Genomic DNA, 27,679 nt, shown 5'->3' with positions numbered 1-27,679 from the left:
GCCTCCTATAACTGCTGAGGACTCTGATAGTCACATATTACAACTCCATTCATATTATGCGGCTCCCTACAATTATTATATGACACTGAAATCCCCCGAGATGCTGCAAGAGAATCAGAGATCAGAGCTCTGCACCTCTATCATCACTCTGTACACTGACAGCACAGCCAATGGAGGCACACAGAGATTATTATATACAAATATCTGCTGGATACATGGCTCCGCCTCCAATCATTACCCCGCCTCCAATCATTACTCCGCCCTCACTGTCTTCTGCAGTCAACAAATTGTAATAATATAGGGAAGAGGAATAAACAAACCGCACTCCTTACTTCTTCTTTATACTTCCTTCTATCAATTCAAAGTAACCTCCGAAACTCCGATCACATCCTCCTGGGACTGATTTCTGACAGTGCTGACCTATAATAAGTGAGAGATGAGAACTCCAGCAACTCGAGAGGAGATGTCGGTGATGATCGGGCGATGTGTGACCGGTAATGTCTGTGATCTGTATACAGAGATATAATGTGTGATCCCAGCGCTGTATACATGGAGATCAGTATATAGGAATAGATGTGATCTGTATACAGAGATATAATGTGTGATCCCAGCGGAGTATACATGGAGATCAGTATATAGGAATAGATGAGATCTGTATACAGAGATATAATGTGTGATCCCAGCGGTGTATACATGGAGATCAGTATATAGGAATAGATGAGATCTGTATACAGAGATATAATGTGTGATCCCAGCGGTGTATACATGGAGATCAGTATATAGGAATAGATGAGATCTGTATACAGAGATATAATGTGTGATCCCAGCGGTGTATACATGGAGATCAGTATATAGGAATAGATGAGATCTGTATACAGAGATATAATGTGTGATCCCAGCGGTGTATACATGGAGATCAGTATATAGGAATAGATGTGATCTGTATACAGAGATATAATGTATGATCCCAGCGGTGTATACATGGAGATCAGTATATAGGAATAGATGTGATCTGTATACAGAGATATAATGTGTGATCCAAGCGGTGTATACATGGAGATCAGTATATAGGAATAGATGTGATCTGTATACAGAGATATAATGTGTGATCCAAGCGGTGTATACATGGAGATCAGTATATAGGAATAGATGAGATCTGTATACAGAGATATAATGTGTGATCCCAGCGGTGTATACATGGAGATCAGTATATAGGAATAGATGTGATCTGTATACAGAGATATAATGTGTGATCCCAGCGGTGTATACATGGAGATCAGTATATAGGAATAGATGAGATCTGTATACAGAGATATAATGTGTGATCCCAGCGGAGTATACATGGAGATCAGTATATAGGAATAGATGAGATCTGTATACAGAGATATAATGTGTGATCCCAGCGGTGTATACATGGAGATCAGTATATAGGAATAGATGAGATCTGTATACAGAGATATAATGCGTGATCCCAGCGGTGTATACATAGAGATCAGTATATAGGAATAGATGAGATCTGTATACAGAGATATAATGTGTGATCCCAGCGGTGTATACATGGAGATCAGTATATAGGAATAGATGAGATCTGTATACAGAGATATAATGTGTGATCCCAGCGGAGTATACATGGAGATCAGTATATAGGAATAGATGTGATCTGTATACAGAGATATAATGTGTGATCCCAGCGGTGTATACATGGAGATCAGTATATAGGAATAGATGAGATCTGTATACAGAGATATAATGTGTGATCCCAGCGGAGTATACATGGAGATCAGTATATAGGAATAGATGAGATCTGTATACAGAGATATAATGTGTGATCCCAGCGGTGTATACATGGAGATCAGTATATAGGAATAGATGTGATCTGTATACAGAGATATAATGTGTGATCCCAGCGGTGTATACATGGAGATCAGTATATAGGAATAGATGTGATCTGTATACAGAGATATAATGTGTGATCCCAGCGGAGTATACATGGAGATCAGTATATAGGAATAGATGTGATCTGTATACAGAGATATAATGTGTGATCCCAGCGGTGTATACATGGAGATCAGTATATAGGAATAGATGTGATCTGTATACAGAGATATAATGTGTGATCCCAGCGGAGTATACATGGAGATCAGTATATAGGAATAGATGAGATCTGTATACAGAGATATAATGTGTGATCCCAGCGGAGTATACATGGAGATCAGTATATAGGAATAGATGTGATCTGTATACAGAGATATAATGTGTGATCCCAGCGGTGTATACATGGAGATCAGTATATAGGAATAGATGAGATCTGTATACAGAGATATAATGTGTGATCCCAGCGGTGTATACATGGAGATCAGTATATAGGAATAGATGAGATCTGTATACAGAGATATAATGTGTGATCCCAGCGGAGTATACATGGAGATCAGTATATAGGAATAGATGTGATCTGTATACAGAGATATAATGTGTGATCCCAGCGGTGTATACATGGAGATCAGTATATAGGAATAGATGAGATCTGTATACAGAGATATAATGTGTGATCCCAGCGGTGTATACATGGAGATCAGTATATAGGAATAGATGAGATCTGTATACAGAGATATAAAGTGTGATCCCAGCGGTTCCTCCAAGGAGCCAGACTACTGGAAGGGACAAGTCTATGTGAACAAGTATTCCTTATTCCAATCAAGATGTGACTTCAAAGAAACTTTAGATAGATAGGTCCTACCCTTTGTAAAACATATAAATTGTAATACAAGTCCTTAGCCAGGTAGAGCAATTGTTTTTAAACCAACACAATTTTTTGTCTTTAATAATTTATCTTGTGAAAAACGTACTACATTCTGTTTCGCAAATATGCAATGTCTTGGTTCTGTCAGACTGCCACCTTTCAAGTGGTAATTTTGCCCAAAATCCTATATTTATTCGGGAAACAGTGTGAATTCCTTTGCCGACTCCGTTTTTTAATACGCTCAACGCTGCTCCCCGGGCCTTTATTTGGAAAGGTACTCAAGCAAGAATCTCTTTCTCCTTCCATACTAAACATAGATCCAGAGGAGGAATGGGCGTACCGGTACTAAAAGATTATTACAGGGCGGAATTGCTTGACCACCCTCAAAGCATAGCTAAATCCAGCCCCAATTAGGCAATTGGTAATTATTGAACAAGCTATGGTTAATGGCAGGGATCTCTGGGCTCTTTTGATAGTGGCATCGACCAAAGAACTGCTATACCTGCCTGAACCATCCCTCTACACCTGCCTGAACCATCCCTCTACACCTGCCTGAACCATCCCTCTATACCTGCCTGAACCATCCCTCTATACCTGCCTGAACATCCCTCTAATACCTGCCTGAACATCCCTCTACACCTGCCTGAACCATCCCTCTACACCTGCCTGAACCATCCCTCTATACCTGCCTGAACCATCCCTCTATACCTGCCTGAACATCCCTCTATACCTGCCTGAACCATCCCTCTATACCTGCCTGAACATCCCTCTATACCTGCCTGAACCATCCCTCTACACCTGCCTGAACCATCCCTCTACACCTGCCTGAACCATCCCTCTATACCTGCCTGAACATCCCTCTAATACCTGCCTGAACATCCCTCTAATACCTGCCTGAACCATCCCTCTATACCTGCCTGAACATCCCTCTAATACCTGCCTGAACATCCCTCTACACCTGCCTGAACCATCCCTCTATACCTGCCTGAACCATCCCTCTACACCTGCCTGAACCATCCCTCTATACCTGCCTGAACCATCCCTCTATACCTGCCTGAACCATCCCTCTATACCTGCCTGAACCATCCCTCTATACCTGCCTGAACCATCCCTCTATACCTGCCTCTCTAGCTGCATGGAAGGGCCTTTTAGATGTGAACAATGAGAGCATTCATATATGAAATACCACTCCAAATTTTTGAGTTTTTAATTCTGGCCTTCTCAGTGAAATCATGGCTAGGCAATAGGTACACCGCATCGGATCATCCTGATCCGACTTGCGATGCGCCTTCCATTCAAATCAATAGGCTCCATAGGGAACCATTGATTTTGAATGGAGGCAGAAAAAATGCTGCTAAAAGCAACATGGCCGAACGTGCAATAACGCAAATGGAAAAAGCTACTAAAAGCACGTTTTTACAGCTACTTTGCAGCACGTTTTTTCTAATGCCCCGTGTACATGAGGCCTTAGGCCTATCGTATTTGGAAAAAAGGCCTAGAGTCAGGCAATTGCACATAGCCTTCGAGCATCACATTGTGTCCCCCACTGGGAGAATATCTTTAAAATGATATATAGATGATATCTAACGCCAGTTCTGTTATCAAAAATGTACCAAGATATACCCTCGGACTGCTGGCGCAATTGCGGTCAACCTGGTATCTTACTACATATTCTATGGCACTACAAGTCCGTAAGTAGTTTCTGGAAGTCCATATCTGAATTGATTTCATCCATCACAGTCCCCAGCATTAGCTCTACTGGGGCTTTTAATAGAGGGTTTCCCTAAATGCTTTAGGACAGTAGCTCTGTGTATCTTAATAGCTGCCTGGCTGACGATAATGAACCAATGGAAGAAAGATACGGCACCTACAATTGAAGAAGTTGTATCTAGAGTACATTTACAGTGTTCCTATGAATATTCTTTTGCTTTATTACAAGATAAAAAGGATCAATTCCATTGCACATGGGAGTCAGGGCTTACTGTCTTCAGACTGACTAATGTATCTTCATTTTCTATTTTTAGGTTAGTTGGGACAAGGGGGACCTGCTTTTACCATTAACCTTTGTATTTCTGGTTGTCTTTGTTTTGTTTGTTTGTTTTTATGTTCTATATCAGGGGTCTCCAAACTGCTGCCCAGGGGCCAGATGCGGCCCTTTGCTTGCCTGTAAAAGGCCCTTGGGGCACTTTTCCATCCACTGATATAAGACACTATTCCTCGTACTGACACCAGCAATGACTCAATATTCCTGTTACTGACATCAACAATGGGGTACTATTTCTCCCATTGACGCCAATAATCCTCCCACTGACAGTAGCACTAGGACACTATTTCTCCCACTAACAGTGCCACTAGGGAACTATTTCGTCCACTGACACCGGCACTAGGTGAACTATTTCTCCCACTGACACCAATGATAAGGCACTATTCCTCCCACTGACAACAGCGATAGTTTTATTCCTGCCACTGACACCAGTGCTAGGGGACTATTTCTCCTACTGACACTAGCGATAGGGCACTATTCCTCCCCCTAATACCAAAGATGTTTACTGCCACTGACGCCAAGGCAATTTCTACTCCCAAGGGCCACAGTCCAGTCCCTCTAAAGTCTGGAGGACAGTAAACTGGCCCTTTGTTTAGAAAGTTTGGAGACCCCAGTTCTATAGGCTACTTACCATGAGCTGGACTGATAGCCTTTTCTTAGTGTTCTCACCATGCGATGCTATGCTTTAGGAGATATATTGTTTTTTTGACAGTTGTAAAAGTAATATCTCGTGTATTTAGAAATACCCAATAAAGACCTGTATGACTACCACTGTATTCATGGGATCAGGTCTTCATTTATGTCTCTCGATTCCCCACCATACATCTGTAATTGTTGTTTCTTGCTCCAGTCCACTGGCCATACATTAAACTTTTTCTTTTGTTCAACTAGCGGGAATAAAAAAAAAAGAATCCAATTCCCCATCCCCATCCACACACTCACTGTGATATTATGTGGTATAGCCGACGACAGTGATTGTTCATGAATAACCCAGCAGGCTCGTTGTATAGAAGTTGATTAGTAGATACATTTCGGTACAACTAGCTTGCCAATACATGCATTTAAACTATCGGGTGCTAAAGGAGTGTGACCACATGGTAACACTACAAATACATGTACAAGCTTTTGGGATCTGAGCACAGGTATATCTTTTCTTTGTTGTAACGCAGGTCAGTGACAAGACCTGAACCTAGAAGCTCTCCCCCACCTTGTGTCTTTATGCCCCAGGTTGGCATGGTGTCCACCATATCATTTGCAGTGGCAAAGCAGTGTAGGACTGACCGTAAGAGGGATTACTTTGATGCAATTGGCCAGTTTAAACATGTATTACATAATGTGTGAACTAAATATCCCTTTCTCTTATCGTTCATTGACGGACGCAGTTCTCTGATCCATATCAGTAGGGTTATACTGCCCCCTACAGGAGTAGGACACTAGGCAGAAAAAAGTTCTGGCTACGCCTATGGGCAGTCCCGAAGGGTACACCCTCTCTCTTCCTGCATAGGATGTCCGTTTTAATCTGCCTAGTCAGGACCTAGTTCCTTGCTGGGATCTCTGGTCCTGGCATAAAAGTAATTTTTTATGTAGATTTATTTTAGCTAGCCTTTTTCTCCGGAATTTTTTCCTGTGATATCTTCAAGCAACTATGCCGGGCTGGGTGATGGGCTGGATCTCTATATCCAGTGGTCACCCCAGTCTGGCCAGCGAGCGCACGCAGGCCTTAGCTTCGCGCTGGGTCGGCTGTGACTGTCCCACTGGCGGGGACTGGCCCCAGGATTTAAACATTTCACCAGGACGCACACGACAGGGTCTAGGCTTATGTCACAGCGTTTCTATTTGGCCGACAGCCCTCACACTCCGGTGGCGTGGGGTCCTGTCAGGAGATGGTGCCCGCCTGTGTTCCTGGTTTTGTGGGTAAATGTTCCCCCCTTCCCTGGCGGATTGTGGGGTGGACACGGGCCCCCTCCCTGGGATGGTCGGACCCTCACACTCCTGCAGTTCCCTCTGTCCTGTGTGACCCCCCCATTCCCACATGGGGGACTGTTTTGGGCCTACCTGAGGCTGGGACCTAGTGTGCAGGCCACATGGGGGGCCGGGGGGGGGGGTGTGCGGTTCGCGACGCTCGGTCGGTTCCTCCAGGGCTGGATGCTGTAGGGGGGCTGGCGGGGGGGGTCTTCCTGTGGGGTCCTGTTGCCGCGCTGGCTGCCATTTTGGTGTAGCCTCGTCTGCTTCTATGGCAGTGGCCATCTTGGTACACCCATTTTTGGCCATTTTGTGGTGGATTTTTTTGCTGTGAAGGTCGGTGGGAGTGCCTGGAGGCGTTCTTTTGGTGGAGGGGCCCCTCCCTTCATCCCGGGCAGCTTCCTGGCTCACTTCCTTTCTCTGAGCCACCGCTGAGACCCTCCTAATCCGATTGCTTACTGGGGACAGTGAGTTACTGAGGGTAGTCTGTCTCTCTCTCTCTCTGTGGGGGTTAATTAGCGCATGCCTGACCTCCGGGGTGCACTGTGGGGCCGCTTTTTTTTGCAAATTTTGCTGGCGGGTTCTTTAGGTTCCATATGGACCCTGCAGGCCAGAGGCCGCAGGGCCTTCCGGATCTCCACTGTCCATCAATGCATTTTCGGTGGTTCGAGAAGCATTTGGGCCCGGGTGGAGGTGGGAAGTGCGCTGAAACGTTTCTCCATCCACCGCTGCCTCATCTGATGTCTTGGATTCTGAGTCTGACTCAGCCGCCGCAGACGTGGGCCTCCCTGCCGGGTCTGGTACCTCGCGCCCTGTCTCCTCGGATAATGAGGACGACATTTCTACCTCTCCTGCCGCACATGATACAGGCGCTGGGATGCACTGGTTGTTTTGGTGCATGACACCCTGCATTTTGGAGGATGCAACGGCGGCTGCGCCTGGGGCGCAGGTAGCATCTGGCACTCACATGCCATCCAGGGCAGCTTATTTTGCTAGCATGCTCATGTTGGAGGGGACTGTCTGAGAAATTCCCCTGGGGTGTCTAAGCGGCTGCTAGACGTTACCCTTTTAGGGAGTCTCTGGCCGTACGTTCTCTAGACTAAATAGGACTACCGTTGTTCCGGTGGAGGAATCCCCATCCTTTAAGGACTTGGGGGACAGGATAGCGCGGGCTGTGGTCCGCGATCTGTACTCCCTGGCGGGGTCTGCACTGGGAATAGTGGTCATGATTGCCCTTGCCATGCAGACTTTGCCTCATGGGTGGAGTTCCAACTCCATGACTTGGTGAGGGGCAAGTCCCTCCTGCCCTGGGGGAGCTGTTGGACCAGCTGGCACAGGGGCTGCAATTTGTTTGCAATGCCGCGCTGGACACAGCTCCTTTTTTATTGGGTCACTTGTCGGTTTCGGCGGTGGTTATCCGGCGTATACTTGGCTGAAGTGTTGGTCTGCGGATAAAACCTCTAGGACAGTCTTAATGGATCTCCCTTTTTGGGGGATCGCCTGTTTGGTGCTGCCCTGGATGACATTATACAAGGGTCTCATGGGGGAAAGAGTGCTTTTCTTCCACAGGCTAACAAGGGTAAGGGCCTTCGTCGTGTATGGGGTCACTCCCTTTCGGCTCACAACAGTTTCTTTGTCCGGGAACAGTCGATGTGGCAAAGTCCTTCAAGACTTTCTCTGGTGGCTCCAAACGACCCTAGTCTGGCGAACAAGAGATCGTTTTTTTCCAGACCTGCAGACAATGCCTACTCGGCCTAAAGGTGCGTCCTTACCCATCTATGGGTGGGGGGTCATTCTTTCCAGTTCTTGGACCTAAGGCTGGCCCGTATCCCAGACATCTGGGTTCAGGAGGTCATGCGGTCCAGTTGCAAGATCGAGTTTTGATCCGTTTTTTTCCGGTGAGGTTTTCTCTTCCAATGTACTGCTGTCCCCGGATCGCTTGCAGGTGCTCTGTGGGGCAGTTCAGGCTCTAGTTCAACAATCTGGACCTTCTGGCCCTTTGATGGTTCCGTGCGGATCAAAAATTCAAGGCAGTATCGGTTCGCACAATGGTGGCTTCCCTTCATCAAGGGGAATCCTGGACTCCATAGACATCAAAATGCCAACCTTAATATCCCATTGTGTTCAGGACACAAACAGCTTCTGCGTTTTTTGCCGTGGGGAAGGATCTCTATCGGTTTGTGGCATTACCCCTTGGTCTCGCTTCTGCTACTCGGGTCTTCACAAAGGTATTGGCTCCGGTCCTGGTGCTGTTGCGGCAGAGGGGCGTATTGGTCTGGGTTTCCTGGCCGATCTGCTTCTCTGTGTGGAGTTCCCTATGGTGCTGACAAACGAATTTGGAAGTCACCATGAGAACTTTGAGGGAGTTCAGGTGGGTTATGAACCTTCAGAAGTCATCCCTGGTCCCTTCCGTGAGTCTGGACTATCTGGGCCTGACTTTGGACTCATCCTCAGTCAGGGGGTTTTTCCCTTCGGGAAAAAAAAAAAAAACTCTTGGAACTTCAGACTGCGGTTCAACTGTTACTGTCCAGCACATGGTCATCCCTTCGGACCTGCATGCGAGTTCTGGGACTGATGGTGTCGTCTTTCGAAACAGTAATTTTCGCTCAATCCCTCTCGTGGATCTCCCAGAAGGCAATCCTTCTTCTCGAATGGGACTAGAATCCAACTCTCTGGACTTTCGGATCCGGCTGAGCCGGGTGACCAGGGAGTCTTGATCTGGAATCCTTGCTCCCCTTTTTACTGGACGATTGTCACCGCGGTTACAAGCCTGTCCCGGTGGGGAGGAGTCCTCGGCAGGTTCTCCTTCGGGAGTATGGTCCCTGGAGAATCCAGGTTGCCGATCAATGTCCTGGAGCTGAGAGAGATCCGACTTTGCCTAGTTCACTGGATCGGACACCTACAGCTGTCCAGTGCACATTCAATTGACTACGGCACGACCATGGCTTATGTCATTCACCGAGGGAGCACCTTGGGTATCCTTGCGGCCTTGGAAGTGGCAGGAATTCTTTGTTGGGCGAAGCGCCATGTTCCAGCTCTCTCCGCTGTTCCCTTTCCATGTGTGAAAAAATTGGCAGGCAGATTGCTTCAGTCGACAGGCCTTGGATGCAGGGGAATGTTCCCTTCATCCGGAGGTGTTCCAGCAGTTGTGCCTTCGCTGGGGCACTCCAGACGTGGACCTGTTGGCGTCGCATCTACTGGATAGTGCAGAGGTTTGTGGCCCGCTCCTGGGACCCTCTGGCGGGTACAATGGTGGCACCAGCAGTTCTGTCATAGCCATAACATTAGCTAAGTTGAACATAAATGATGCTGAAGTTTAGCACGGTCGCCTGCACAAGGCTGACGCTAACCTGGTCATGTGAGAGTGCTCACAGATGGGCCAAGGTTAGTATCAGTTGCTGTCTGCCTTTCCTCCTCTCAAGTTGCTGCCAAGATTTCTTCGCAGGATCGAGGCGGAAGGGATTCCGGTCATTCTCATGGCTCTGGACTGGCCTAGCTGAGCTGTTACGCCGTCCTGGTCAGGATAGCCGCAGACGCTTCTTGGAGACTTCCTCTCCGAGAGGATTTACGTATTGTCTCCAGGGCCAATCTTCCATCCGGCTTTAAGGTCGTTGGCTTTGCCGGCTTGGTTGTTGAAAGCCAGGTGCTGAAGGACAGGGGATTGTCTGCTTCGGTGATTCCCACCCTGCTTAGAGCATGGGAAGCGTCTTTCTTGGATGATTTTTTCTTCATGCGAGAAAGTCGAATATTGCGTGGTGTGAGTCTCTTTGGGTTCCCCCTCGCTCTTACTTGGTGGCCTGTATCTTGGTTTCCTTGTATGTAGTTTGTGGTGCCTCAGGTCAGGTATGGGGTTTTGTGGGCAGGAGTAAGGATATAGAAGGTAGTAAATAATAATAATATTTATTAAGGAAAACATAATATATACAAACACTTGGATGTAAATGGGTAAAGGCCCATTTGGTGCTGGTGAAGAAAAGGTAGAGTGTGTTTACACGTGAAAAATGAGCGACTTAATTGTTTCTTGAGAAAGACAATCCTGCTCTGTTGTTCCCTGTATCAAGAGACAGGGATTGGTTCAGAGGAGGTGTCCAATCGGGAATCCGACGCGTTTCGGCCAAGGTTAGGCCTCTATCAAGGATGTATCACCGATTCTATAAGTATTAAGATATGATATTGTCAGTAACTCTGTAACTCCATGTATATGCAGGAGAAATTTTCATTTTAATAAAATTACATACACGTTTTGTATCCACTTTCTTGTGAGTGTGCCTTCCCAATATTTCTTCAGGTGCTCTGGATTGCATACTCTGGATAGAGTTCAGGCATTCAAGGTGTACTTGGTGACTACTGAGTCTTTTCTTAAGTCAGGCTCGCTCTCTGTACTTACGGATGACCCATAAACAGGACTGCCTGCGTCTGCTGTGACTGTTTCCAGATGGCTTAGACAAACGGTGGTGCAGGCTTATTCAATCAAGGGTCAGGTCCTACCTTTCCCTGTTTCGGCGCATTCTACTCGGGCGCCCAGTGCTTTTTCGCCATACAGGCATCTGTGTACCAGGTTACAAGATGGCTACCTGGTAGTCTGTTCACACCTTTACCAAATTTTTAAGGTGGAGATGCTGGCATCTGCAGATGCCTCTTTTGGCTGCAAAGTTTTTTGCTGGCTGCTGTCTGGAGGCCTTTTGGCCTTCCTTGAGGGTGTTTACTGTTTGTTTCAGGTGGGCCTCTTTTGTTCTGCTGAGTTATACTATGTTGCCTGGTTGGCTATATTTAGCCTTGGGGACTTGTTCTTTTCTGCTGTTCCCACCCCTCATTTTATGGCACTGCTTTGGGACGTCCCTACTGATATGGATCAGAGAATCAGAGATCAGAGAACTGCGTCCGTCAATGAACGATAGAGAAAACTGATTTTTTGACTTACCGTAAAATTCTTTTCTCTTAAGTTCATTGACAGACGCAGTACCCGCCCCTCTATTTTTAGTTGGGTTGGTGTTACTTTCTGACACTGCTTTGATACAAAACTGACATCCTATGCAGGAAGAGAGAGGGTTTACCCTCCGGGACTGCCCATAGGCATAGCCAGGACTTTTTTCTACCTAGTGACATACTCCTGTAGGGGGCAGTGTAACCCTACTGATAAGGATCAGAGAACTTAAGAGAAAAGGATTTTACGGTAAGTTAAAAAAAATGTTTTTTTTTTCATTACATAGTTTGCTGGAAAGAGTGTATAGCAGTGTGCAGAGGGTCCATCCAGAATTTGCAATGCTAATTTAGGGACACTATGAAAGTTCTTCTCACATTTCTGATCTGTCTTCTCTTCCCAGGTCTCCTGTGTATTCTGAGCATATCGGTGTCATCAGGAACGGTGTATGTACGGAGCGGATCAGACATCACTGACTGTAATATGAAATGTCCTGAGAATGAAGATACGGTGGAATTGTACAGAGAGTGTGGAGGGGAGGATAGGACTCTGCTGCAAAATCTTTGTTTTATCAGTGCCACTAAATCTCATGACCCCAGACTCCAACTGCACACAGGGAGCGGATGCTGGAAGCTGACACATGCCAGGAAGGATGATTCCTGTGTATATAAGGTCTGGTGTCACTGTGCTACAGGATATCTAATGTCCTCTACAGAGATCCGTGTATTGGGTAAGAGTCCATATACCGCATCACACTTCTCTCCACACTGCATTGTACTCTATGGGGGAAGAAGTGTCTATTATACAGGATGAGTGAAGGTGGGAAATAACATGAAATTAGTTCCTCATGTAACAAGTCTCAGTATTCTCCACTGATATCTACCAAACTGTCCTACTCAGTATGACACTGGAGGGGTGTGGACATACTGTGCCCATTTTGGGTCCAAAAGGGTAAAACAGAGAACAAGTGGATTATTGCAGAATATATAATAAAAATCACTATGAAGAGGCATAAAGTGTATAGCTTACAGTACCTTGTAGGCTGGTAATAAAGTATATAATGTGCAGCACAGTGGAGAGGTGTAGAGTATATATTATACAGCATAGAGTAGAGATGTATGGATTATATAGCTTACCGCATAGATAGAAAGAGAGGGGGTGGGGCTGAACCGCAGCTCCGTGTCCGAATGAACACACAGAGCTGCAGCTCGGCTCAGGTGCCCCCATAGCAAGCTGTATGCTATGAGGGCCCTCGACAGGAGGGAGGGGCAGGAGCAACAAAGAGGGACCCGAGAAAAGGAGAATCAGGGCTGCTCTGTGCAAAACCAACGGCACAGAGGAGGTAAATAGAACATGTAAAAACAAGACTTTATAATCCCTTTAAAGTTCTCCTACTCCATACATTACCCTGTATGGAAAATGTGCCACACACACACGGTATACAGTGCCTTGCGAAAGTATTCGGCCCTCTTGAACTTTGCGACCTTTTGCCACATTTCAGGCTTCAAACATAAAGATATAAAACTGTAATTTTTTTGTGAAGAATCAACAACAAGTGGGACACAATCATGAAGTGGAACGAAATTAATTGGATATTTCAAACTTTGTTAACCAATAGAAAAACTGAAAAATTGGGCGTGCAAAATTATTCAGCCCCTTTACTTTCAGTGCAGCAAACTCTCTCCAGAAGTTCAGTGAGGATCTTTTAATGATCCAATGTTGACCTAAATGACTAATGATGATAAATAGAATCCACCTGTGTGTAATCAAGTCTCCGTATAAATGCACCTGCACTGTGATAGTCTCAGAGGTCCGTTTAAAGCGCAGAGAGCATCATGAAGAACAAGGAACACACCAGGCAGGTCCGAGATACTGTTGTGGAGAAGTTTAAAGCCGGATTTGGATACAAAAAGATTTCCCAAGCTTTAACATCCCAAGGAGCTCTGTGCAAGCGATAATATTGAAATGGAAGGAGTATCAGACCACTGCTAATCTACGAAGACCTGGCCGTCCCTCTAAACTTTCAGCTCATACAAGGAGAAGACTGATCAGAGATGCAGCCAAGAGGCCCATGATCACTCTGGATGAACTGCAGAGATCTACAGCTGAGGTGGGAGACTCTGTCCATAGGACAACAATCAGACGTATACTGCACAAATCTGGCCTTTATGGAAGAGTGGCATGAAGAAAGCCATTTCTTAAAGATATCCATAAAAAGTGTCGTTTAAAGTTTGCCACAAGCCACCTGGGAGACACCAAACATGTGGAAGAAGGTGCTCTGGTCAGATAAAACCAAAATCAAACTTTTTGGCAACAATGCAAAACGTTATGTTTGGCGTAAAAGCAACACAGCTCATCACCCTGAACACACCATCCCCACTGTCAAACATGGTGGTGGCAGCATCATGGTTTGGGCCTGCTTTTCTTCAGCAGGGACAGGGAAGATGGTTAAAATTGATGGGAAGATGGATGGAGCCAAATACAGGACCATTCTGGAAGAAAACCTGATGGAGTCTGCAAAAGACCTGAGACTGGGATGGAGATTTGTCTTCCAACAATACAATGATCCAAAACATAAAGCAAAATCTACAATGGAATGGTTCACGAATAAACATATGCAGGTGTTAGAATGGCCAAGTCAAGGTCCAGACCTGAATCCAATCGAGAATCTGTGGAAAGAACTGAAAACTGCTGTTCACAAACGCTCTCCATCCAACCTCACTGAGCTCGAGCTGTTTTGCAAGGAGGAATGGGCAAAAGTTTCAGTCTCTCGATGTGCAAAACTGATAGAGACATACCCCAAGCGACTTACAGCTGTAATCGCAGCAAAAAGTGGCGCTGCAAAGTATTATCTTAAGGGGGCTGAATAATTTTGCACGCCCAATTTTTCAGTTTTTTATTTGTTAAAGTTTGAAATATCCAATTAATTTCGTTCCACTTCATGATTGTGTCCCATTTGTTTTTGATTCTTTACAAAAAATTACAGTTTTATATCTTTATGTTTGAAGCCTGAAATGTGGCAAAAGGTTGCAAAGTTCAAGGGGGCCAAATACTTTCGCAAGGCACTGTATATACTACACTTGTAATCTAAATTGGGTGAGCAGACCTCCACATCAAGCAGGCTCCATACTACCTGCAAAACCTATAACAAATTGAAGGGTGTGTAGTCCATAATTCAATTGAATTGCTCTTCTACTTGTCAAACCAAATGCAAATACACAGTGGAGCCGGGGATAGCTGTCATCCATCCATCCCACTACTTTTGGACTGATACAGCATTGGGATTATGTCAATGGAGAAACTGTGGGAACCTGAAGAATTTAATAAATAATACACATACAGGGTTCAATGGTTTAGAGAGGGAGGGACATTTTTTGTATAGATGGCTTCTGGGATATGTTTTTGGTAGTTTAGAGGCTTTATCTTTTTTTGATTACAGCTGTCTGATCCACATTTGGCCTGACAAAGATCACGATTCCTTGGAAACTGTTGCTTATCGGGGAAAATGTGATCTCTATATTTTTAAATTTACACTTGTATTGACATGTAAAAGAGCCATTCAAACTAATTATGGACTACATATCCTTCAATATGATATGTATTTATATGTATGTATGTATGTATGTATATGTGTGTGTGTGTATGTGTATGTATATATATATATATATATATATATATATATATATATATATATATATATATATATAATATGGGCCTGTTCACACTCTTGCGAGTGCAGCGATCGCATGTAATATCGGAGCGCACTGCTCCTTCATTACATGCGATCGGATGTGCGGTGCGAATTCAGCCATACACTTTGTATGGCTGAATTCGCACTGCACCCGCACCAAACACGTACAGGACCCTTTTTTCCAGCCGCATCCGTATCGGATCGCACAGTGGTTCCTGTGAGATCTTCAAGCAATTATGCTGGAGCTGGGCGACGGGCTGGATGTTGAGATCCAGTGGTCACCCCAGCCGGCCTACGAGCGTGTGCAGGCCCTAGCTCCGCGCTGGGTCGGCCGCGACATAGTCCCACTGGAAGGGGACTGGCCCCGCGAGTTAAACGTCTCGCCAGGTCGCCTACGACCAGTCGGAAACTGAGTCGCGGCGTCCGTATTGGTCGACAGCCCCCCCACCTCGGTGGAGAGGGGTTCTGTTAGGAGTGGGTGCCCGCCTGTTCCGGTATGGTGAGTAGAATGTTCCCCCTCTCCCCCTGTCGGGAATAGATGCGGGCCTCTCTGTGGATGGTCGGACCCTCATGATCCCGGGTTCCCCTCTATCCTGTGACACACTTCACATATCTCCCCCTTGCTAGTGTGAGTTGGTGAGTAAGGTATACCACTCCAGGAGGCTTGGTTTGGGAGCTGACAATCTATATGAGTCTGTCACTGCAAGGAAAGCCTGCATTGTAAAAGGACTAAGTGACTAATGTCGGTCAAGGATGGAGACAGGGCGCTGCGGGCGTTACTGTTGAAACAGTCGTGCAGAGGGGTGATACTATCAGGCACCTACCTATCGCACGGGAGTCCTCTATTAGCGATGCAGCAGCATGGAGCCGCCATCCTTCCGTGGGCCGCGCGGAGCCGCCATCCTTCCGTGGGCCGCCATTTTGGCGTAGCCTAATGTCTCCTGTATGGCGGTGGCCATCTTGGATACACCCAGCTGACTCGAGGAGCAGCGGTGGGAGTGCCGGAAGACGTGTAAAGGGGCGGAGCCGCCTCCTTTACCCCGGTAAATCGATCCACAAGACTTCCTGTTCTGTAAGGACAGCGCTGAGAGCAGTTCGGTAGAAGCTTCGGTGCATCAGGTGGTGAGCCCTTGGTCTCTCTATCTCTCTCTCTCTCTCTCTCTCTCTCTCTCTCTCTCTCTCTCTCTCTCTCTCTCTCTCTCTCTCTCTCTCTCTCTCTCTCTCTCTCTCTCTCTCTCTCTCTCTCTTCTTTCTCTCTTCTCTCTTTTTCTCTTTTTCTCTTTCTCTCTTTCTCTCTTTCTCTTTCTCTCTCTTTCTCTTTTCTTTCTCTTTCTCTTTCTCTTTTTCTCTTTCTCTTTCTCTTTCTCTTTCTCTTTTTCTCTTTCTCTTTCTCTTTTTCTCTTTCTCTTTTCTCTTTCTCTTTCTCTTTCTCTTTTTCTCTTTCTCTTTTTCTCTTTCTCTTTTTCTCTTTCTCTTTCTTTTCTCTTTCTCTTTTCTCTTTCTCTTTCTCTTTCTCTTTCTCTTTTTCTCTTTCTCTCTTTCTCTTTTTCTCTTTCTCTTTCTCTTTTTCTCTTTCTCTTTCTCTTTCTCTTTCTCTTTCTCTTTCTCTTTTTTCTCTTTCTCTTTCTCCTCTTCTCCTTCTCTTTCTCTTTCTCTTTTTTTCTCTTTCTCTTTTTCTCTTTTCTCTTTTTTCTCTTTCTCTTTTTCTCTTTCTCTTTCTTTTCTCCTCTTTTTTCTTTCTCTCTTTCTCTTTCTCTCTTTTCTTCTCTTTCCTCTTTCTTTCTCTTTCTCTTTCTCTTTCTCTTTCTCTCTCTCTTTCGTCATGGACCCTGCCACACATGTATCCCCACCTGATCCCCTCGAGGTGGCCGCAGGACCCTCCAGTTCTCCACTTACTATTGATGCATTGTCAGCGGTTTTGGAGTCTTTTGTATCCCGGGTGGAGGTGGCCTGTCAGGGACGGGGCGCAAAGAAGCGACCCCCGCCTACCCCTATTTCATCTGACACTTCAGATACGGATTCTGAGCCTGTCACAGCAGCTGCAGGTCCCTCTTCTGGGGCTAGTGTCTCCTATCCCATCTACTCAGATAGCGAGGCAGACATTTCTGCCTCCGCTATAGCGCAAGATGAAGCGCTGGTAGATGCACTGATTGTGTCTGTGCGGGAAACTTTAAGACTTGAGATTACACCTACGGAGGCAGTTGATACTGAAATTGCTTTTGGTACTCGCAAGCCTACCAAGATGGCAAAGGTGTTTCCTTTGCCCAAATGTTTTCAAGATATAATTAAGGAAGAATGGGTCCGTCCAAAACGAACCCCTGGTATTTCCAAATGGATTGCTAGACGCTATCCGTTTGAAGAATCACTCCTTAATAAATGGACGGTACCACCGTCGGTGGATTCGGCGATTTCCAGACTAAATAAAGCTACTGTTATCCCGTTGGAGGACGCTCCGTCTTTTCGGGATCCGGTGGACCGTAAGGCGGAATCTATATCCCGCTCTGTATTTTCCCTGATAGGGTCAGCCTTTAGGCCAGTGTTTACCATTGCTCTGGTTGCACAAACATTGACAGAGTGGACCAAGTTGTTACGCTGAGATCTGGAGGGGAGAAGTCTCCCCTCGGCAGTATCGGACTTGCTGGAGCAGATGGTATAAGTGCTACAGTTTGTCTGTGATGCCGCCCTGGAAGCCGCTCCATTAATGGGGCGCGTATCGATCTCGGCGGTGGTCCTTCGGCGTATGCTGTGGTTAAAATGCTGGTCAGCGGATCAAGCTTTCAAAAAAGCTTTGGCTAATCTCCCCTTTCAAGGGAATCGCCTGTTTGGTGCCACCTTGGATGAGATCATCAAGGGTATCACTGGTGGCAAGAGCACCTTTTTACCACAGACTACTAAGGGGAAAGGACCTCGTCGCAGACGGGGACCTTCCTTTTCCGCTCATAAGAAGTTTTTTCACTCCTCTGGGGCGGGCGATAAGGCGAAGTCCTCCAAAGCCCCCCAGGGGGGTTCAAAGGGCGCTGGTCGAGTAAACAAAGGTCCGGCTCTGCCAGACCTGAAGATAAGACCAATACAGCCTGAAGGTGCGCCCCCACCCATATCTGGGGTGGGGGGACGTCTTCACCGGTTTCCGGACGCATGGCTCTCCAGGATTCCAGACAAATGGGTTCAAGAGGTCATACGGTCGGGATACAAGATCGAGTTTCGATCACTTTCACCGGTGCGGTTCTTCCCTTCCAACATCCGACTATCCCCAGATCGCTTAGAAGCTTTGCGGGGGGCAGTGACGGATTTGATGCAACAAGGAGTGGTGGTCCACGTTCCTTGGACAGAACGTTTTCAGGGGTTCTATTCAAACCTATTCACAGTACCCAGAAAAGAGGGCAAGGTGCGTCCAATTCTGGACTTGAGAGCACTCAATCATTTTGTCCGGGTGCAAAAATTCAAGATGGAGTCCATTCGGACAGTAGTGGCCTCCCTGCATCAGGGGGATTTTCTGACATCCATAGACATCAAGGATGCCTATCTTCACATTCCCATTTACGCAGGACATCAGCGTTTCCTTCGCTTTTCCGTGGGAGAGAACCATTATCAGTTTGCGGAGTTACCCTTTGGTCTCGCCTCTGCTCCCTGGGTCTTCACAAAGGTTTTGGCCCCAGTTTTGGCGCTGTTGCGACAGCGGGGCATTTCGGTTCTAGGCTACCTAGACGACCTTCTTCTTCGTGCGGAGTCTCCGCAGGCTCTGTTGCTAAACTTGGAGATCACTATGACCTCTTTGGAAGAATTCGGGTGGCTGGTGAACCGGCAGAAATCATCCCTGGTCCCCACCAGGAGACTGAACTATCTGGGCCTAACTTTGGATACATCCTTGGCAAAAGTGTTTCTCCCGGCGGAGAAACTCCAGAAGATTCAGTCGACGACTCAGTTATTATTGACTGTCAACTGGCCTTCCCTGCGGACTTGCATGAGGGTTCTGGGACTGATGGTGGCCTCCTTCAAGGCAGTACCGTTTGCCCAGTCTCATACCCGGATTCTTCAAAAGGAAATTCTTCTCAAATGGAACCGGAATCCCGATTCCCTGGACAATCGGATCCGGCTGAGCGAACGGACCAGGGAATCTCTGGTTTGGTGGCTTCGGTCACCAATGCTCAGTCAGGGGAAGTAATTTCTTCCAATCTATTGGACGATTGTCACCACGAATGCCAGTCTATCCGGGTGGGGTGGGGTTCTCGGCAGACGATCTGCTCAGGGGCTCTGGTCCCTGGAAGAATCCAGGTTACCGATAAATGTATTGGAACTGAGAGCGATCAGACTTTGTCTGATTCACTGGACCGAGCAGCTCCAGGGCAGCCCGGTGCGGATTCAGTCGGACAATGCCACGGCAGTGGCTTACGTCAATCACCAGGGGGGCACCAAGAGTGTCCTGGCGGCCGTAGAAGTGGCCGGCATCCTTCGTTGGGCGGAACGATTTGTTCCAGCTCTCTCCGCGGTATTCATTCCGGGGGTGGGAAATTGGCAGGCAGATTTTCTCAGCCGTCAGATTCTGGATCAAGGGGAATGGTCTCTTCATCCGGAGGTATTTCACCAGTTGTGCCTTCGTTGGGGCACCCTGGATGTGGATCTGTTGGCATCTCGGTTCAACAAGAAGGTGCGGAGGTTTGTAGCCCGCTCCCGAGATCCTCTAGCGGACGCCGCAGACACGCTGGTCGCCCCGTGGGGGCAGTATCAGCTACTGTATGCCTTCCCTCCTCTCAAGTTGCTGCCAAAACTTCTTCGCAGGATAGAGGTGGAGGGAATTCCAGTTATCCTGGTAGCTCCGGACTGGCCCCGTCGGGCCTGGTACGCCGACTTGGTCAGGCTGGTCGCGTACGTTCCTTGGCGACTTCCTCTCAGGGAGGATCTGCTGTCTCAGGGACCGATTTTCCATCCTGCTTTACGATCGCTGGCTTGAACGGCCTGGCTATTGAGACCCAGGTGCTGAAGGACAAGGGGTTGTCCGCTTCAGTTATTTCTACTCTAATTAAAGCGAGGAAAGCGACTTCCAGAAAAGTCTATCATCGCACATGGAAGTCTTATCGCGTGGTGTGAATCCTCTGGGTTTCCTCCACGTTCTTACTCGGTGGCCCGAATATTGGCTTTTCTGCAACAGGGGGTTGAGCAGAAACTGTCCTTGAGCACTATCAAGGGTCAGGTTTCAGCGTTAGCAATCTTCTTTCAGAAGCCTCTGGCTACTCATTCCTTGGTGCGGAATTTCATCCAGGGGGTGCGGCATCTGGCTCCGCCGGTGCGCGCGCCCTTGCCGCCCTGGGATCTTAATTTGGTGTTGTCGGTTCTTCAGAAACTTCCCTTTGAAAATATTAGGGAGATTCCCTTTCTTACTTTATCCCAGAAGGTGGCCTTTTTGGTGGCTATCACTTCTGCACGCAGGGTGTCAGAACTGGCCCGCATTGTCCTGTCGTTCCCCATATCTGGTGGTTCATAGGGATAAGGTGGTTCTTCGTCTGAAACCACCTTAGGAAGGAAGGATGGATTCGGATTTTCATCTAAATGAGGATATTGTGCTACCTTCCCTATGTCCTAAGCCCAGTCATCCTCGGGAGTTTGCGTTACACTCCTTGGATGTGGTTCGGGCGATCAGGGTGTACTTGACTACTACGGAATCTTTCCGTGAGACGGATTCACTTTTTGTGATCACGGATGGCCCTAGAAAGGGGTTGCCTGCGTCTGCCGCGACTATCTCTAGATGGATCAGACAGACGGTGGTACAGGCTTATTCTATTAAGGGTCGGGTTCCTCCGTTCCCTGTTAAGGCGCACTCCACTCGGGCGCTTAGTGCTTCCTGGGCCTTCCGCCATCAGGCGTCAGTGGTTCAGGTTTGCAAGGCGGCTACCTGGTCGTCGGTTCATACCTTTACAAAATTTTATAAAGTTGATGTGCTGGCATCGGCGGATGCCTCTTTTGGCCGCAAGGTTCTGCAGGCCGCTGTTTGAGGAGACCGGTGGTCTACCTCGAGGGTTTCTTTCTGTTGGGTTTTCAGTTGAGTCTCATCCTTTTGTCCGATGAGCCTTTAAGACTTCTGGTTGGCACCGGTTGGGCCTTCTGGATTGGATTTTGATTTCCGTTATCCCACCCCTCATTTGTGGCACTGCTATGGGACGTCCCTACTGATATTAATCAAAGAGGACTGCGTCTGTCAATGAGCGACAGAGAAAATTGGATTTTTGACTTACCGTAAAATCCTTTTCTCTTAAGCTCATTGACAGACGCAGTACCCGCCCCTCTATTTTTGAGTTGGGTTGGGTTAAATTCTCTGACACTGCTTTGTGACATAACTGACATCCTGTAGCAGGGAGAGAGAGGATATACCCTCTGGGACTGCCCCTAAGGTGTGGCCAGAACGTTTTTCCGCCTAGTGTCCTACTCCTGTAGGGGGCAGTATAACCCTACTGATATTAATCAAAGAGGACTGCGTCTGTTAATCAAAGAGGACTGCGTCTGTCAATGAGCTTAAGAGAAAAGGATTTTACGGTAAGCCAAAAATCCAATTTTAGTTCAGATGCTGTCAAGCGTATGTGATGGCAACCAGGTGAGGAGTACAAAGACAAGGGTGTCTTTCCTACAGTCAAGTATGGTGGTGGGAGTGTCATGCTCTGGGGCTGCATGAGTGCTGCCGGCACTGGGGTGATACAGTTCATTGAGGGAACCATGAATGCCAACATGTACTGTGACATACTGAAGCAGAGTATGATCCCCTCCCTTCATAGACTGGGCCACAGAGCAGTATTCCAACATAACAACCCCAAACACACCTCCAAGACGACCACTGCCTTGCTAAAGAAGCTGAGGGTAAAGGTGATGGACTGACCAAGCTTTTCTCCAGACCTAAACCCTTTTGAGCATCTATTGGGTATCTTCAAACAGAAGGTGGAGGAGCGCAAGGTCTCTAACATCCACCAGCTCTGTGATGTCATCATGGAGGAGTGGAAGAGGACTCCAGTGGCAACCTGTGAAGCTCTGGTGATCTCCATGCCCAAGATGGTTAAGGCATTGCTAGACAAATAGGGGGGGCACACAAGATATTGACACTTTGGGCCTAATTAGGACATTTTCACTTAGGGGTGTACTCACTTTTGTTGCCAGCGGTTTAGACATGGCTGTGTGTTGAGTTATTTTGAGGGGGACAGCAAATTTACACTGTTATACAAGCTGTACACTCACTACTTTACATTGTAGCAAAGTGTCATTTCTTCAGTGCCTGAATGTGTGGGGGGTCCTGAAGATCACATGACTGACAACTGTACAAGAGCTAGCACTCTATTCCATGTATCTGGGCTCTGTGTTGGTGACTGTCCTTCTCCTGATCATTCCAGATCCGGTTCTCATCTCCAACATCACCAGTAATGGCAGCCGGCTGGGTGAGGAGATGGCTGTGAGCTTCCAGTTCTCTGGAGAAGAGAGCGCTGTGACCTGGGAGGTGGACGGGGAGCCTCTCCCTGAAAGATACCGGCTGATAGATGACAATAGGACGCTGATTATCCCCAGTGTGCAGAGAGACGACGCTGAGAGGAGATTCCGGGTCAGGATCACAAACCCGGTCAGTGAGGAGATCCGGGAATACCGGCTGACCAATGATATGATGTTCATCAGAATGCTGGAAACAGAAGGTATTGGTGACTATGGGGGGTCATGTTATATTCCATGTATCAGGGTGTTATCGATTGGGGCCATCCTGTCTTCTCTTCTCTGGGGGGTCATAGTGGGAGGGTGACACAGAATAGTAACATTGTGTCATGTTGTCTCTTCTCTGCTCTCCTATTGGAGGATTATACAGGTGAGATGTCACATGACCACCCACCATACAGACTGATACATTGTATATTTATTATATGTACTGTATTTCTTATTTTTAATCCTATTTACTCTCACAGGTTCTGATTCATATGGAAGGACAAGAGCGGGTCTGATTTCTGGATTTGCATTAGTGGTGACCTTAGTGCTGATGGTCTGCATTATAGGATGGGTGAGTGGTCTTCTATTTTCCTTATAGTACAATATTATGAGTAGTTAGTTGTTCGGCAGATTTATAGAGAGAACGTTTTGTTGTCACCAGATGACTGTGAGCTGACACTATGGTATCGGTGCTGATACTGAGTATTTTCACAAGTACTTGTGAAAATGCTGATAGAAAATGAGTGCAGCGCTAAAACTAAAATGAATACATTGAATAGGAAATATAGTCCATGCAAAGGAGGAAGGGCCCCATGTGCACTCAGAGCCAATGCTGTGGTCTTGAAACTACAAATCCACCACCAGATAGAATGGCCTCTTACCTCATAGCACTGACCACAAAGGGTCAAATCACCAGGACAGATTCCACTTGCAACTGAACACTGACGATAACACCTTTGGCAGAATGGATGGATGGGATGATCCCAGCTGCTCCAAATACCTCCAGGGGATACCGATCAGACAATCCAAAAGCTTGCTCTCTTAGTGGTGTGACTCAAAGAGAGGCCAGGGATCACACATAGTGAAGTATGTCTAACACATTTATTAATTAAAACCTAAGAAAGCCTCTTACTTAATAACAGCATACAGCAGGCACATCACATCCTCTCTTGCTGAATGTAACAGTCGTACACTTCCTCAAGCGGCTCTGTGAGACAGCGGGTGATTTCACGGCTCCTCCCTTCCACACGTGTGACGTCCCATAAGGGAAGGCACTTCCTCAGCGGCTTCGTGAGTGACAATGCTCCCAATACTGAAACTGATACCTTTGCGGTGTGATTTGCCTCCATACAAAATTAATGGGTGAAAATCGCACTGCAAAGAATTGCATGCGGTTTTTAACAGGAATGCTGTGCAATTCTTGTCCGAATCGCATGTGGTTTCCCGCACTGCTTCTGTGTGATCCCAGGCTTGTCATAGTAAAGTTCACACCGAAGTGGTGCGGGAAACCTCCCTGCATGACGGGTTCTTCAGGCTTCCATCTGACTGGACATCTGCAGCTGCGGCCCCTCCTGGCTGGAGAGGAGAGAAGGCTCTGCAGATTTTAAATTTACAGACCAGGGAAGCAGCTTTTCCGAAGGCGGATCGCGGCAATCAGGTACAGTGTGGGGGGAGGAGGGCCACATTGGTTGACTGGAGGCTAGGGGGGGGAGCCGCTGGGGAGGAGAGAATCGCTGGGGGGGGGGGAAGAGAGAGAGGGAGCTGCTGGGGGAGAGAGAACCACTTGGTAGAGAGCTGCTGGGGAGAGAGAACCACTGGGGGAACAGGGAGAGGCAGGAGGAGCCACAGCCAAAGATGTCCACAGTCAGATGGGAGCCGGAGCTGGTGGAACCCGTCATGCAGGGAGGTTTCCTCGCTCCTGTGAGAACTCGGGCTCAAAATCACTGTCAAGCCGTGGTTCACACAGGAGTGGTGGGGAAACTGCATGCGATTCAGACAGGAACACACACGCATTCCTGTTCTAACTGAATGTAATTCTTTACATTAGGATTTTGTGCCCATTCATTTTTTATGAAAGTAAATTCACACAGCAAAGTATTGCTACTCAGTATCTGCGATAAAAAAAAAAAAGGTTATTGGTGCATTACAACTGCGTAGCCGTGTCCGGGTTGAGGTTTATTTCCGTAATCTGGTTTCCAGTGCTGGATCTGCTGGTATGGTGGTCATCCTACAACATCGTACTAGGGTGGTCATTTTCCGGGGACAGTCCTGTGTGATCTATGAGGACATTCAATGCACCCACCTGACCTTTCATCCTGGATTTTATATTCTCAGATCCTGTCCAGGCGTAGGAGCAGCAAAGTGATTCGGAAAGACTCGGAGAAGGGATTGTTGGCTGCTGTCACTCAGAATGGATCTGAGCACATTAAAGGGGATTCAGGTACTGGAAGAGACGGAGGAGATCTGGGTCCAAATGCACAGTGACCTCGGATCTGTCACCATGGCAGGATTTCAGAGCCTCCCATACATTCTGTAATGGGGACACTTCGGATTACCCTTCCATGAATACACAAACCTGATCTATGACCTAAGCTGTACAACTGGGATAAATCTTTAATATCTACAGTTATTATCAGTACATCACATTGTAGATTTTGGTTTACATTTTAGGAGATGCAATGGAGAAAACAAAAGAATGTGACTTTGATTGTGTTTCCAGTCTCTGCTCCGCCTCGCTTTGCTATAGGATTTCTATTATCTGTTGCACTTTTTTTTGTTTGTGTGAACAAGCTAAAACTAGAAGCTGATTGGCTACTTTGTACAGCTGCCCCAGATTTTGCACTCTCCAGTTTTAGTAAATCAGCCCTTGTGTGTCTTATTTATAGTGGACCAGTGTACATAGATTGGAAAATGCTGAGTCGAATTACAACCTATTTACTAGGATGTAGAATTCTCATCAAGGCTTCCTTTATGAATGTAGAACAAATAATCCATCCAAAAAAGAACAAGGAAAAGTTACTTGACGGTTGCTCTGAATTTATATATTTTGTGAATGGAGATGTATTTTTATTACAATATTTATAATGTGCTACAAATTGTGTCTCATGAATTTCTGTCTGCTTCCTGTAATGCACTATAATAACATTTACATGCAGAATATATAAAGAACTGCGTTAGGATAAGTAAAATACATTCACAACAGACAAATCTACAAATACACAAGATTTTTCAGGAGAGGAGTGTGGAGGGATGACATGGGGCGGTATGTACGGGAGAGGAGCATGGAGGGATGACGTGGAATGGTATGTACGGGAGAGAAGTGTGGAGGGATGACGTGGGGCGGTATGTACAGGAGAGGAAAGTGGAGGGATGATGTGGGGCGGTATGTACAGGAGAGGAATGTGGAGGGATGACATGGGGGGCAGTATGTATAGGAGAGGAGCGTGGAGGGGTGACGTGGGGCGGTATGTACGAGAGAGAAGTGTGGAGAAATGACGTGGGGCAGTATGTACAGGAGAGGAGTGTGGAGGGATGACATGGGGGGCGGTATGTACAGGAGGGATGACATGGGGGGCGATATGTACAGGAGAGGAGCGTGGAGGGATGACGTGGGGCGGTATGTACAGGAGAGGAGCGTGAAGGGATGACGTGGGGCGGTATGTACAGGAGAGGAGCGTGGAGGGATGACATGGGGCGGTATGTACAGGAGAGGAGTGTGGAGAGGTGACATGGGGGGGGGGGGCGGTATGTACAGGAGAGGAGTGTGGAGGGATGACGTGGGGCGGTATGTACGGGAGAGGAGCATGGAGGGATGACGTGGGGCGGTATGTACAGGAGAGGAGCGTGGAGGGGTGACATGGGGGGGGGTATGTACAGAAGAGGAGTGTTGAGGGATGATACGGGGCGGTATGTACAGGAGAGGAGTGTGGAGGGATGACACGGGGCGGTATGTACAGGAGAGGAGTGTGGAGGGATGACACGGGGCGGTACGTACAGGAGAGGAGTGTGGAGGGATGATGTGGGATGGTATGTACAGGAGAGGAGTGTGGAGGGATGACGTGGGGCGGTATGTACAGGAGAGGAGTGTGGAGGGATGACGTGGGGCGGTATGTACAGGAGAGGAGTGTGGAGGGATGACGTGGGGCGGTATGTACAGGAGAGGAGTGTGGAGGGATGACGTGGGGCGGTATGTACAGGAGAGGAGTGTGGAGAAATGACGTGGGCAGTATGTATGGGAGAGGAGTGTGGAGGGGTGACGTGGGGCGGTATGTACAGGAGAGGAGTGTGGAGGGATGACATGGGGGGCGGTATGTACAGGAGAGGAGCGTGGAGGGATGACATGGGGGGCGATATGTACAGGAGAGGAGCGTGGAGGGATGACGTGGGGCGGTATGTACAGGAGAGGAGCGTGAAGGGATGACGTGGGGCGGTATGTACAGGAGAGGACCGTGGAGGGATGACATGGGGCGGTATATACAGGAGAGGAGTGTGGAGGGGTGACATGGGGCGGTATGTACAGGAGAGGAGTGTGGAGGGATGACATGGGGCGGTATGTACAGGAGAGGAGTGTGGAGGGATGACTTGGGGCGGTATGTACAGGAGAGGAGCGTGGAGGGATGACGTGGGGCGGTATGTACAGGAGAGGAGCGTGGAGAGGTGACATTGGGGGGGGCGGTATGTACAGGAGAGGAGTGTGGAGGGATGATATGGGGCGGTATGTACAAGAGAGGAGTGTGGAGGGTATGAAGGTGGGCGGTATGTACAGGATAGGAGTGTGGAGGGATGACATGGGGGGGGGCGGTATGTACAGGAGAGGAGCGTGGAGGGGTGACATGGGGGGGGGGTATGTACAGGAGAGGAGTGTGGAGGGATGAC

General features: G+C 47.5%; 1 protein-coding gene and 1 pseudogene across 2 annotated transcripts in view; one reads left to right on the top strand and one right to left on the bottom strand.

Moving 5' to 3' along the window:
* Positions 1-27,679, bottom strand: part of MIX23 (mitochondrial matrix import factor 23) — a 487,847-nt gene that overhangs the window by 335,738 nt on the left and 124,430 nt on the right. The window lies entirely within an intron of this gene.
* LOC309547922 lies at positions 462-25,288 on the top strand (annotated as a pseudogene). The gene is made up of 5 exons (XR_014226152.1): positions 462-494; positions 12,071-12,397; positions 22,726-23,228; positions 23,284-23,375; positions 25,139-25,288. The product of XR_014226152.1 is annotated as an uncharacterized misc_RNA (transcript).

The sequence above is a fragment of the Pelophylax lessonae genome (assembly GCF_965119305.1).
Source record: "Pelophylax lessonae genome assembly, chromosome: 2".
NCBI lineage: Eukaryota > Metazoa > Chordata > Amphibia > Anura > Ranidae > Pelophylax > Pelophylax lessonae.
This window is presented reverse-complemented; position numbering and strand designations above follow the sequence as displayed.